The sequence below is a fragment of the Pan paniscus genome, chromosome X, assembly GCF_029289425.2.
Source record: "Pan paniscus chromosome X, NHGRI_mPanPan1-v2.0_pri, whole genome shotgun sequence".
NCBI classification, from domain to species: domain Eukaryota; kingdom Metazoa; phylum Chordata; class Mammalia; order Primates; family Hominidae; genus Pan; species Pan paniscus.
The window spans coordinates 20,533,064-20,545,771 of NC_073272.2; the positions used below are offsets into that span (position 1 = coordinate 20,533,064).

At 40.9% G+C, this 12,708-nt stretch overlaps 1 protein-coding gene across 7 annotated transcripts in view; it reads left to right on the plus strand.

Annotated features, from left to right (window-relative positions):
* PPEF1 (protein phosphatase with EF-hand domain 1) overlaps positions 1-12,708 on the plus strand; it is a 153,575-nt gene that overhangs the window by 61,220 nt on the left and 79,647 nt on the right. The window lies entirely within an intron of this gene.

The window sequence follows — 12,708 nt, forward strand, 5'->3', positions numbered from 1 at the left end:
AGCTTTTTGATGTGCTGCTGGATTCGGTTTGCCAGTATTTTATTGAGGATTTTTGCATCAATGTTCATCAGGGATATTGGTCTAAAATTCTTTTTTTTTGTTGTGTCTCTGCCAGCCTTTGGTATCAGGATGGTGCTGGCCTCATAAAATGAATTAAGGAGGATTCCTTCTTTTTCTATGGATTGGAATAGTTTCAGAAGGAATGGTACCAGCTCCTCTTTGTACCTCTGGTAGAATTCGGCTGTGAATCTGTCTGGTCCTGGACTTTTTTTGGTTGGTAGGCTATTAATTATTGCCTCAATTTCAGAGCCTGTTATTGGTCTATTCAGAGATTCAACTTCTTCCTGGTTTAGTCTTGGGAGGGTGTATGTGTCCAGAAATTTATCCATTTCTTCTAGATTTTATAGTTTATTTGTGTAGAGGTGTTTATAGTATTCTCTGATGGTAGTTTGTATTTCTGTGAGATCGGTGGTGATATCCCCTTTATCATTTTTTATTACGTCTGTTTGATTCTTCTCTCTTTTCTTCTTTATTAGTCTTGCTAGCAGTCTATCAATTTTGTTGATCTTTTCAAAAAACCAGCTTCTGGATTCATTGATTTTTTGAAGGGTTTTTTGTGTCTCTACTTCCTTCAGTTCTGCTCTGATCTTAGTTATTTCTCACCTTCTGCTAGCTTTTGAATGTGTTTGCTCTTGCTTCTCTAGTTCTTTTAATTGTGATGTTAGGGTGTCAATTTTATATCTTTCCTCCTTTCTCTTGTGGGCATTTAGTGCTATAAATTTCCCTCTACACACTGCTTTAAATGTGTCCCAGAGATTCTGGTATGTTGTCTTTGTTCTCATTGGTTTCAAAGAACATCTTTATTTCTGCCTTCATTTCGTTATGTACCAGTAGTCATTCAGGAGCAGGTTGTTCAGTTTCCATGTAGTTGAGCGGTTTTGAGTGAGTTTCTTAATCCTGAGTTCTAGTTTGATTGCACTGTGGTCTGAGAGACAGTTTGTTATAATTTCTGTTCTTTTACATTTGCTGAGGAGTGCTTTACTTCCAACTATGTGGTCAGTTTTGGAATAAGTGTGATGTGGTGCTGAGAAGAATGTTTATTCTGTTGATTGGGGTGGAGAGTTCTTTAGATGTCTATTAGGTCCGCTTGGTGCAGAGCTGAGTTCAATTCCTGGGTATCCTTGTTAACTTTCTGTTTTGTTGATCTGTCTAATGTTGACAGTGGGGTGTTAAAGTCTCCCATTATTATTGTGTGGGAGTCTAAGTCTCTTTGTAGGTCTCTAAGGACTTGCTTTATGAATCTGGGTGCTCCTGTATTGGGTGCACATATTTTTAGGATAGTTAGCTCTTCTTATTGAATTGATCCCTTTACCATTTTGTAATGGCCTTCTTTGTCTCTTTTTATCTTTCTTGGTTTAAAGTCTGTTTTATCAGAGACTAGGATTGCAACCCCTGCTTTTTTTTTGTTTTCCATTTGCTTGGTAGATCTTCCTTCATCCCTTTATTTTGAGCCTATGTGTGTCTCTGCACGTGAGATGGGTCTCCTGAATACAGCACACTGATGGGTCTTGACTCTTTATCCAATTTGCCAGTCTGTGTCTTTTAATTGGGGCATTTAGCCCATTTACATTTAAAGTTAATATTGTTATGTGTGAATTTGATCCTGTCATTATGATGTTAGCTGGTTATTTTGCTCGTTAGTTGATGCAGTTTCTTCCTAGCCTGGATGGTCTTTACAATTTGGCATGTTTTTGCAGTGGCTGGTACTGGTTGTTCCTTTCCATGTTTAGTGCTTCCTTCAGGAGCTCTTGTAAGGCAGGCCTGGTGGTGACAAAATCTCTCAGCATTTGCTTGTCTTTAAAGGATTTTGTTTCTCCTTCACTTACGAAGCTTAGTTTGACTGGATATGAAATTCTGGGTTGAAAATTCTTTTCTTTAAGAATGTTGAATATTGGCTCCCACCCTCTTCTGGCTTGTAGAGTTTCTGCCGAGAGATCCGCCGTTAGTCTGATAGGCTTCCCTTTGTGGGTAACCCGACCTTTCTCTCTGGCTGCCCTTAACATTTTTTCCTTCATTTCCAACTTTGGTGAACCTGACAATTATGTGTCTTGGAGTTGCTCTTCTCGAGGAGTATCGTTGTGGCATTCTCTGTATTTCCTGAATCTGAATGTTGGCCTGCCTTGCTAGATTGGGGAAGTTCTCCTGGATAATATCTTGAAGAGTGTTTTCCAACTTGGTTCCATTCTCCCCGTCACTTTCAGGTACACCAATCAGATGCAGATTTGGTCTTTTCACATAGTCCCATATTTCTTGGAGGCTTTGTTCATTTCTTATTACTCTTTTTTCTCTAAACTTCTCTTCTCACTTCATTTCATTCATTTGATCTTCAATCACTGATACCCTTTCTTCCACTTGATCGAATCAGCTACTGAAGCTTGTGCATGCGTCATGTAATTCTCGTGCCATGGTTTTCAGCTCCATCAGGTCATTTAAGGTCTTCTCTACGCTGTTTATTCTAGTTAGCCATTCGTCTAATCTTTTTTCAAGGTTTTTAACTTCTTTGCGATGGGTTCGAACATCCTTCTTTAGCTCGGAGAAGTTTGTTATTACCGATCATCCGAGGCCTACGTCTGTCAACTCATCAAAGTCCTTCTCTGTCCAGCTTTGTTCCGTTGCTGGCAAGGAGCTGCATTCCTTTGGAGGAGAAGAGGCACTCTGAGTTTTAGAATTTTCAGCTTTTCTGCTCTGGTTTCTCCGCATCTTTGTGGTTTTATCTGCCTTTGGTCTTTGATGATGGTGACCTACAGATGGGGTTTTGGTGTGGATGTCCTTTCTGTTTGTTAGTTTTCCTTCTAACAGTCAGGACCCTCAGCTGCAGGTCTGTTGGAGTTTGCTGGAGGTCCACTCCAGACCCTGTTTGCCTGAGTATCACCAGCAGAGGCTTCAGAACAGCAAATATTGCAGAACGGCAAATGTTGCTGCCTGATCCTTTCTCTGGAAGCTTCGTCTCAGAGGGGTACCCAGCTGTATGAGGTGTCATTCGGCCACTCCTGGGAGTCGTCTCCCAGTTAGGCTACTCGGGGGTCAGGGACCCACTTGAGGAGGCAGTCTGTCCGTTGTCAGATCTCATACTCTGTGCTGGGAGAACCACTACTCTCTTCAAAGCTGTCAGACAGGGATGTTTAAGTCTGCAGAAGTTTCTGCTGCCTTTTGTTCAGCTATGCCCTGCCCCCAGAGGTGGCGTCTATAGAGGCAGGCAGGCCTCCTTGAGCTGCAATGGGCTCCACCCAGTTCAAGCTTCCCGGCTGCTTTGTTTACCTACTCAAGCCTCAGCAATGGTGGATGCCCCTCCCCCAGCCTTGCTGCTGCCTTGCAGTTCAATCTTGGACTGCTGTGCTAGCAGTGAGCGAGGCTCCGTGGGCGTGGGACCCTCCAAGCCAGGCGTGGGATATAATCTCCTAGTGTGCCATTTGCTAAGACCATTGGAAAAGTGCAGTATTAGAGTGGGAGTGTCCTGATTTTCCAGGTACCATCTGTCACGGCTTCCCTTGGCTAGGAAAGGGAATTCCCCGACCCCTTGCCCTTCCTGGGTGAGGCGATGCCCAGCCCTGCTTCTGCTCACACTCCGTGGGCTGCACCCACTGTCCAATAAGCCCCAGTGAGATGAACCCGGTACCTCAGTTGGAAATACAGAAATCACCTGTCTTCTGCATCGCTCACACTGGGAGCTGTAGACTGGAGCTGTTCCTATTCGGCCATCTTGGAACCAAGATCAAGGGAACTTTATTTTTCATCCACAAAACTTTTGTGCTGAGAGATCAAAATATTTTGAGTATTTCATGCAGCAGATCTAGGGGAAAATGGCAAATTAAACACAGTTGGCCCCGTTGTATCTGTTTTCTGTCCTCTCTCTCTCTTTTTTTTTTTTTTTTTTGAGACAGAGTCTCACTCTGTTTCCCAGGCTGCAGTGCAGTGGCACGGTCTCGGCTCACTGCAACCTCTGCCTCCCGGATTCAAGCGATTCTCCTGCCTCAGCCTCCTGAGTATCTGGGATTACAGGTGCTTGCTACCACACCCAGCTAATTTTTTGTATTTTTAGTAGAGACGGGGTTTCACAATGTTGACCATGTTGGTCTTGAACCCCTGACCTCGTGATCTGCCTGCCTCAGTCTCCCAAAGTACTGGGATTACAGGCATGAGCCACTGCACCCGACCTCTCTTCTCTTTGATCTGTCTGTCTGTCTACCTATCATCTAGTCATTCTGAAGCAGAGGCAGGCAATGGAGGTGTAGTTCAAAAATGATTTTAAAATTATAATTTTTTACAACCATGTATTTCTCCTGCAAATTAAGATCTGCCTGTTATTATCTCCAAGACAGATGCCAGACTTAAACGCTCATTTTGCTTTAATTTGGGCCAACCATTTTTTTTTTGCTCTCATTAAAATGTGTATGGCATCTAGGAGCATCTTTTAAATAATCTTGTAAATACCCTTCAAAGTGAAGTGGTAAAAGAATGGTGTTTTAATGGGCATGATTTAAGCTAAGTGCATATGTATGAAACTAATTAAAGCATTTAATGATCTGTAGAAGCCTTCTGAATGGTGAAATAGCCAAACCTAAGGAATGGGGAGTGGGTGGAAGTGGGTACTTTGCCATTTTTTCTTTTAGATAACTGCAATTCAAAGACAGTTGTTTATGCTTCATATTCCTTGGCAAAAATGTTTTTTAGAGGAAATATGATAATGATAAAATGAAACAGCACTTTCTGCTAATGACCTAATACTTCAACCCAGGCTCACTTCATCAGAATCACTTACGGAGTTTCAGAGCCACAGGTGGCTGGGTTCCAGCCCAGAGATGTTTACTCAGACTGTGTTGTTGTTGTTGTTGTTTTAATCTGCATTTTAAAAAATTCTGTAGGTGATTTTAAAATATAAGAAAAATATTTTTATTAAAGAAGGGGACAGTGGTTTAATCTTCTTATAGAAGCTTTTTTGGAAGTATACATTACAGGAAGGTATACAAATTATATGACTCAGTACATTTTCTCAAAGTAAACACACCCATGTAACTGGCACCTGGAACAAGAAATAAAACATGATCAGGGCCACATAAGTTTCCCATCCTGCCTTCTTATACTGCTACCCAACCCTCACACAATCACATAACTACTTTCTTGACTTCTACACCCTAGATTAGTCTTTGAACTTCTTTATATAGATGGAAGCATGTGGTATATACTCATTTGAGTCTGGCTGCTTCTTCTTTTTTTTTTTTTTTTTTTAATGTTTTGTTGTTGTTGAGACAGAGTCTTGCTCTGTCACCCAGGCTGAATTGCAGTGGCGCAATCTCAGCTCACTGCAACCTCCACCTTCCTGGTTCAAGCAATTCTCATGCCTCCGGAGTAGCTGGGATTACAGGCATTCACCACTAAACCTGGCTAATTTTTGTATTCTTAGTGGAGATGGGGTTTCGCCATGTTGGCCAGGCTGGTCTCGAACCCCTGGCCTCAGGTGATTTGCCTGCCTCGGCCTTCCAAAGTGCTGGGATTACATACGTGAGCCACTGCGCCCAGTCCTGAGTCTGGCTTCTTTTGGTCATCATTACATTTGTGAGAATCATCCTTGTAATTTGGTCATTTTTATTGCTGAATAATGTTCCATTTTACTAATATACCATAATTGATCCATTCGATTGTGTATGGGCATTTGAGTTGTTTTCAGATTGGTGATTTAAATGGTGCTGCTATGTACATTCTTGTACATGTCCCTTTTGGTAAAATATGTATGCATTTATTTGGCTATATATTCATTTTTGGTTATCTATTGCTACCTAATAAACTACCCCCACATTTAGTGACTTAAAAACAACAGCCATGTTATTGCATATAATTCTGTGGGTCAGGCATTTGAACAGGGCTTGCTGGGAACAACTTACCTCTGTTCCATGTGTTATCAGTTGAGCTCACTCATCTAGCTGGACTGGGCAGGAAAGATCAAATGGTTTTAATCACATGTCTGGGATTTTGGTATTAGGTATTAACTTGGTTACCTCTCGGCCAGGTGCAGTAACTCATGCCTGTAATCTCAGCACTTTGGGAGGCCGAGGTGGATGGATCACTTGAGGTCAGGAGTTCAAGACCAGCCTGGCCAACCCCATCTCTAGTAAAAATACAAAAATTAGCTGGGTGTGTTGGTGCACGCCTGTAATCCCATCTACTCAGGAGACTGAGGCACAAGAATCGCTTGAACCTGGGAGGCGGAGGTTGCAGTGAGCCAAAATCGTGCTACTGCACTCCAGCCTGGGTGACAGAGTGAGACTCTATCTCAGAAAAAAAAAATTTTTTTGGTTACCTCCCTTTTTCTCACACAGCCTCTCTGTCCATTAGGCTATTCTGGACTTCTTTACATGATGGCTGGGTCCAAGAGGGCAAAGGCAGAAGCTGCCAGGCCTCTTAAGGCCTATGTGCTAGAACTCTGGGAAATCAGTTCTGCCATACTCTATCGGTTAAAACAAGTCACAAGGCCAGACGTGAATTCAGAGCAGTTAAAGATATCCATCTCTTGCTCAGAGGAGTGGCAGTGTTACAGTATAAAGGGATGTGGACATAGGGAGGCATGATTCCTTGGGGAGCCATTATCATAAAAATGTACCACAAGCCAGGGATAGAAGTTTGGGGTTATAGGGCTTATATCTGTTCAGCTTTATTAGATACTGGCAGGCATTTTTACAGGATGGTTGTAACAAGCTATACTCTCACCAGTTCAGTTGCTCCATATCCTCACCAACACTTGCAATAGTACATTCATTTCATTTTAGTCATTCTGGTGAGTATCTAGTGGTATCGTATTTCAGGTTTAATTTGCATTTCCCTTTGAGCAGTCAAGTTGCTCACTTTTTTTCTTTTCTTTTTTCTTTTTCTTTTTCTTTTTTTTTTCTTTTTTTGAGACAGAGTCTTACTCTGTTCCCCAGGCTGGAGTGCAGTAGCGTAATCTCGGCTCACTGCAACCTCTGCCTCCCGGGTTCAAGCCATTCTCCTGCCTCAGCTTCCTGAGTAGCTGGGACTACAGGCATGTGCCACCACGCCTGGCTGATTTTTGCATTTTTAGTAGAAATGGGGTTTCGCCACATTGGCCAGGCTGGTCTCAAACTCCTGACCTCAGGTGATCCACCCGCCTTGGCCTCCCAAAGTGCTGGGATTACAGGCATGAGCCACCGCTCCCGACCAAGTTGCTCACCCTTTTGTATGTTTATTGGTCATGTGGACATCTCATGTGGTGAAGTTCCTGTTCAGGTTTTTTTGTCCATTTTTCTATTGGGTTATCTGTCTTTTTCTTATGAATTTGGAAGAGTTTTCTAACTCTTCTTATTTTATTTTATTTTTTTAGATAGAGTCTCACTCTGTCGCCCAGGCTGGAGTGCAGTGGCGTGACCTCGGCTCCCTGCAACCTCCCCGCTGCCCAGGTTCAAGCGATTCTCGTGCCTCAGGCTCCTGAGTAGCTGGGATTACAGGCATGCACCACCACGCCTGGCTAATTTTGTATTTTTAGTAGACACGGGGTTTCTTCCATGTTGGTCAGGCTGGTCTCAAACTCCCGACCTCAGGTGACCCACCTGCCTCGGCCTCCCAAAGTGCTGGGATTGCAGGCGTGAGCCATTGCGCCCGGCCTAAATAGGGTATTTTTAGGAACCAGAAGGTTATTTAACATTTCCAGATATCGGGGCCACCAGATTAATGGTCTTAACTCTGGGGCATGGAGTATCTTGAGACACGTTGGGTACTCTGAAGATAAGAGGTGACCCTGGAAGCAGTCATACTTGTCCTTGTAATCCTACCACCTCATGATGATCAATTATAACAGTTGATCTCCCTGTGCTACTACTTTAAGAGCTCAAAACCAGTGCATAGGACTCCATGGGGTGTAGAGACTCCACAGAAACATTCCCAGTCCACTTTTCACACATCAGCCTCCTCCCACAGGCAGAAAGCCGAAGCTGCCATACATAGCCATAGGTTTAAACAGAGACTGGCGGAAGCGGGGAGTGGGATGGAGTGTGTGGAGGTGTTGTTTTCACTTTTCTTTCTGCTTCTCAGATCAGCCAAAATGTCCTATCGGACCAGGTATTTTATATTTTTTGTTGCTATGGTGAATAGAACATTTTCCCCATTATATCTTCCATTGGTTATCGGTAGTGTTTAGTAAAGCTTTTGAATTATGTCAATTTATCTTATATTGTGCTACTATTAAGTAATAATAATATTTTTATTGTTGATATTTGCTACATGTTTACCATGTGCCATGTATTTAAGTGCTTTAAATACATCATTTCATTTAGTCTTCATGACAAACCAGTGAGATAAGTAGTATTATCATCCCCTTTTTGTAGATATGGAATCTGAGGCTTAGAAGGCAATCTCCCAAGGTTATTCATCTCATTGGTGGAGAAGCTGTGATTCAAACCAGTGTGATTAATGTCTATCTTTTATATATATAAAAAATATAAAATAGATTTATTATAGTATTTATATAATATATATTCCGTATAATTATATATTTATATGGAATATATATTATATATAATATAATTATATTATATATAATATAATATAATTATATATAATTATATATAATTATATTATATATATTATTATAATATATATTATATATTATATTCTGTATAATTATATAATTATATAGAATATATATTATATATATATATATTTATTTTCGAGACAGGGTCTCACTCTGTCACCCAGACTAGAGCACAGTAACATGATCATGGCTCACTGCAGCCTCGACCTCCTGGGCTCAGATGATCCTCCTACCTCAGCCTCCCGAGTAGCTGGGACTAGAGGCACGCACCACCATGCCCAGCTAATTTTTTTGCATTTTTTGTAGGGGTTTTGCCATGTTGCCCAGGCTTGTCTCGAACTCCTGGACTCAAGCAATTCTCCATGCCCAGCCTCTGTATTACATTTAATTGTCCTATCAATTCTGGGAGTTTTTCAATTGATTTTCTTGGGTGTAGGTATTTAATCACATTGGCCACAAGTAACTTTATTTTTATATCTTTCTATACAATAATTACTGCTCTTATTTCAGCTTCATGTCTTATTGCATTGGCCAAAGATAGTGGATCAGTGTTAGAATGAAACAGTGAAAGTGGGCATCCTTGTTTTGTTGATGATTTAATGGAAAAACCATTATTGATGATTTAAATTTACAAAGCGATATTAAGGAAGTATCATTCCATTCCTAGTTTCTGAGTTTTTAAAAAATCAGGAACAGATGTTAAATTTTATGAAATGTCATTTTGGCATCTACTGAATTTATTATATGGACACCAATGGTTCTGATCCAGATTCATAACTGAGAAACAAAAATAACTATAAATGTAGTTCAATTGTTGCTTTTCTTTTTCCAGCAATATCTGGAGCTTGTTTTCAAAGTGACATGTGGGTGGTAGAGGCAGAAATTGTTGTATAAAAATTTATGGGCTTTAAATTTTTCCCTGTCCAGATTTTGAGTCTGTACTGGGTAAAAGAAAAGATTGTGTGTAGGGGGTATTTTTGAGGTATTTTCTTTAGAACAACTTGTAAAGGTATCATTTGCCTATAATTCTTAATTAGTTTAGATTCATGTTGACAAAATTGTAAACCAAATAGGTAAGGATTAATTCTGTGTTGCACAAATCTTTATATATTGTTCATTAAATTATTGTTATTAGTTGTAATAGTTCTAGCCCACAAGAACAGTATATACATAAGAAATGTTAAAGCCTTTGATTGTTTTCATACATGACACATTAGCTACTGGAAGAGAATTTATGTTATTCTTTTTTATGTTGCTAAAAACCAGCAGAAGGATTATGATTTGACATTGACTAATACTTCATATTGAGTAGTTTTAACTAAGAATCGGTTTAGGGAACTGGTGCTTTTTCATATCTTTGTCACTGAACTTTTAGGCAATGATGGTCATCAGATCTATGGAAGGGACGGTAGACCAAGCTTCTCTTTTTTTTAAAGAATGAAAACAATATTTTAATTTTGTTCTTAAGTAACAAGACTGAGTCTTCATAACTGGAAGGGATGGAACTGATTTGCTGTGTCAGTTAGCTGATGGGAAAGGGAGAGATGACAGCATGGGTGGAGGCAGTGATTGGGAAAATAAAATGATTTTTGCTTTATTGCTCACAGAGTTGGGATTACTAAATAAATCTGTTATAAGTATATAAATAATACTATAGGTATCGTGTAGCATAGTTACATTTTAATATGTAGTAAAAGTGTAATGGTTAAGAGTTTGAGCTCAAAGCCAGATTCTCTGGGATCAAGTTCCATCTCTGCTACTTACATGCTGTACCCCATTTTCCTTGTATATAAAATGGAGATACCAACAATATTTATCTCATAGGGTGGTTTCGGTCATTACATGAATACACATGTGTAAGGTGCTTAGAACAGTGCCTGGCACATCAGTAACTGGGAGCTCCCATCCTTGTCATTATCACCATGATGCCTTGGAAAAGGTGTGGCCTGGGGTTCAACTGGGCAGGGGTTGCTGAGTTTTGAAGGATGATAAATTGTCCAAAGAAGAGAAAGCAAGGGTAGTCCAGGGAGAGAGAAGAGTGGGAACAATAAAGACAGAGTGCTGGGCTGGGAGAGGAAAGCATCGCCAGTGTGGAGCAGATGCGAGGTCCCGGGGTGACATCTTAGATCGGAGGAGTGTCTAACTATGTTTAATTGTGTTACAGAGTCTGAAGAGAGGATCATGCTGGAGATACAGGCAAGGGAGGAAGTGACTATGAAGTTGCCAGGCCTCTGAGGATTTGGAAGGGAGAAAGGGGGTGGTTTCTCCACCCCCTTTCTTCCACCATGGAACAGCTCCATGGGTGCTTCCATATGCCTGTCTGCATCCATAGCTGCATCCTCAACTTCATTTCCTCTTTCCTTCCAGCATCTGACTTTCTAAATCAGGCATGCTTTAAGCTATGCTGCCTTTCTTTCTTTCTTTTTGAGACAGGGTCTTGCTGTGTTGCCTAGGCTGGAGTGCAGTGGCAGAATCACACCTCACTGCAGCCTTGACCTCCTGGGCTCATCCTCCTGCCTCAGCCTCCTGAGTAGCTGGGATTATAGGCGCACGCCACTATGCCCAGCTAGTTTTTTTGTATTTTTTGTAGAGACGAGGTTTCACCATGTTGCCCAGGCTGTTTCACTGCCTTTCTCATGAACACTGCAATCATATCATAAATTCCTCCCCCATCAAAAAAAACAAAATCCCCTAGTTTTTACCATGCGTTCCATATTCACTTTATTTTTTAGAGTCTATAACAGAAAATAACCTTTATAATTCTGTTAGATGATATAGTGAAAGTACTGCGGTTTTTTGTGGGTTTTTGTTTTTGCTGTTATTTGTTTTTTCTAAGAGTTGCTTGGTATTTCAGTGTGTACAGTCAGGAAAAGGAAAGTTTTCATTTGAAGCAAGATTTATATCCAAGAACGACTACCAAATTGAAAAGGGTGGCATGGGCATTGAAGACAGTGAAGTATTTAGGCTTTACTGCCTACGTAATGAATCTGAGATAAAGTTATCAAGATGCTCTCCCTTTCTAGTCTCTAAATATAAATTGAAATAATTAAGTTATTCTTAAATCTCAAACCAAACCCAAATGAGAAAAATAACCACTCCCGGACCACATTAAAGACAGACATTATTACTCCTAAATTCAGCTTATAAAACATCATCAACCACCACCAGAAAACACTGTGGTACACAAGAATTTAGAAAATATTTTTTTAAATTGCCAAATAGTATGACTTTAGAAAACATTTTTCACGTTTAGTTCTTAACTGTAATCTCTCAGCATAACTGGATCATGAAAAAAATGTATTCTGTTTATATCTTGACCACTCTGAATATTTTAAAAGATAGAAACTGTTTGCAGAGAACTTCTGAAGAATGGCCTTTGTAACAATTCAGTGTTAATGAGTTGAAGAGTATGTCATTGTCCTCTGGGTCATTATCCGCAAGAATATTGTGTATTAAACAACCACCATACCTCAGTGGCATGTAATCAATATTTCTTTTTGCTAACAAGTCTACAGATTAGCTGAACACTTCTGCTGATCTTGGCAGGTTTGATTAGGCAGTTTTTTGGGGTCTTGGCTGGAGTTCACTCATGTGTCCAGAACAAACACTGGTGGCTGCTGGCTGGGGGCTGATCGAGGACAGCCTTGGCTAGGATGACTCAGCTCAGCTCTACATGGTCTTGGATCTTTCTGAAGCTTAGCCTAGGCTTTGTGGTAGTGGCATCGTTCCTAAAGAGTGCATGAAAGCATACAAGGCCTCCAGAGAGACCTGAGCTTGGAACTGGTACATAGCACTTCCATCACATTCTTTAGGCCAGTACAAGTCATGAGCCCAGCCTGGTTTGAAGGGCTGGGGAAACACACTCTTGACGGGAGTAGCTGCAAAAGTACATTACAAAGAGCATGGATAGAAGGTGGGATAGAGAATTGGGATCACTTTTGCAATCCATCTACCATGTTTCCTTTCGTCTTTCTCTATCTGAATTGTCTTGATTTCTGTACTGGGGCTGACTGTTTCATGGGCAATCTAGCAGGCAGGGACCCGGGGTCTCAGCACCCACTAAAATGGACAATGCAGGCACTCCGTTATGTAGAACTGTCTCTCTGAGACTG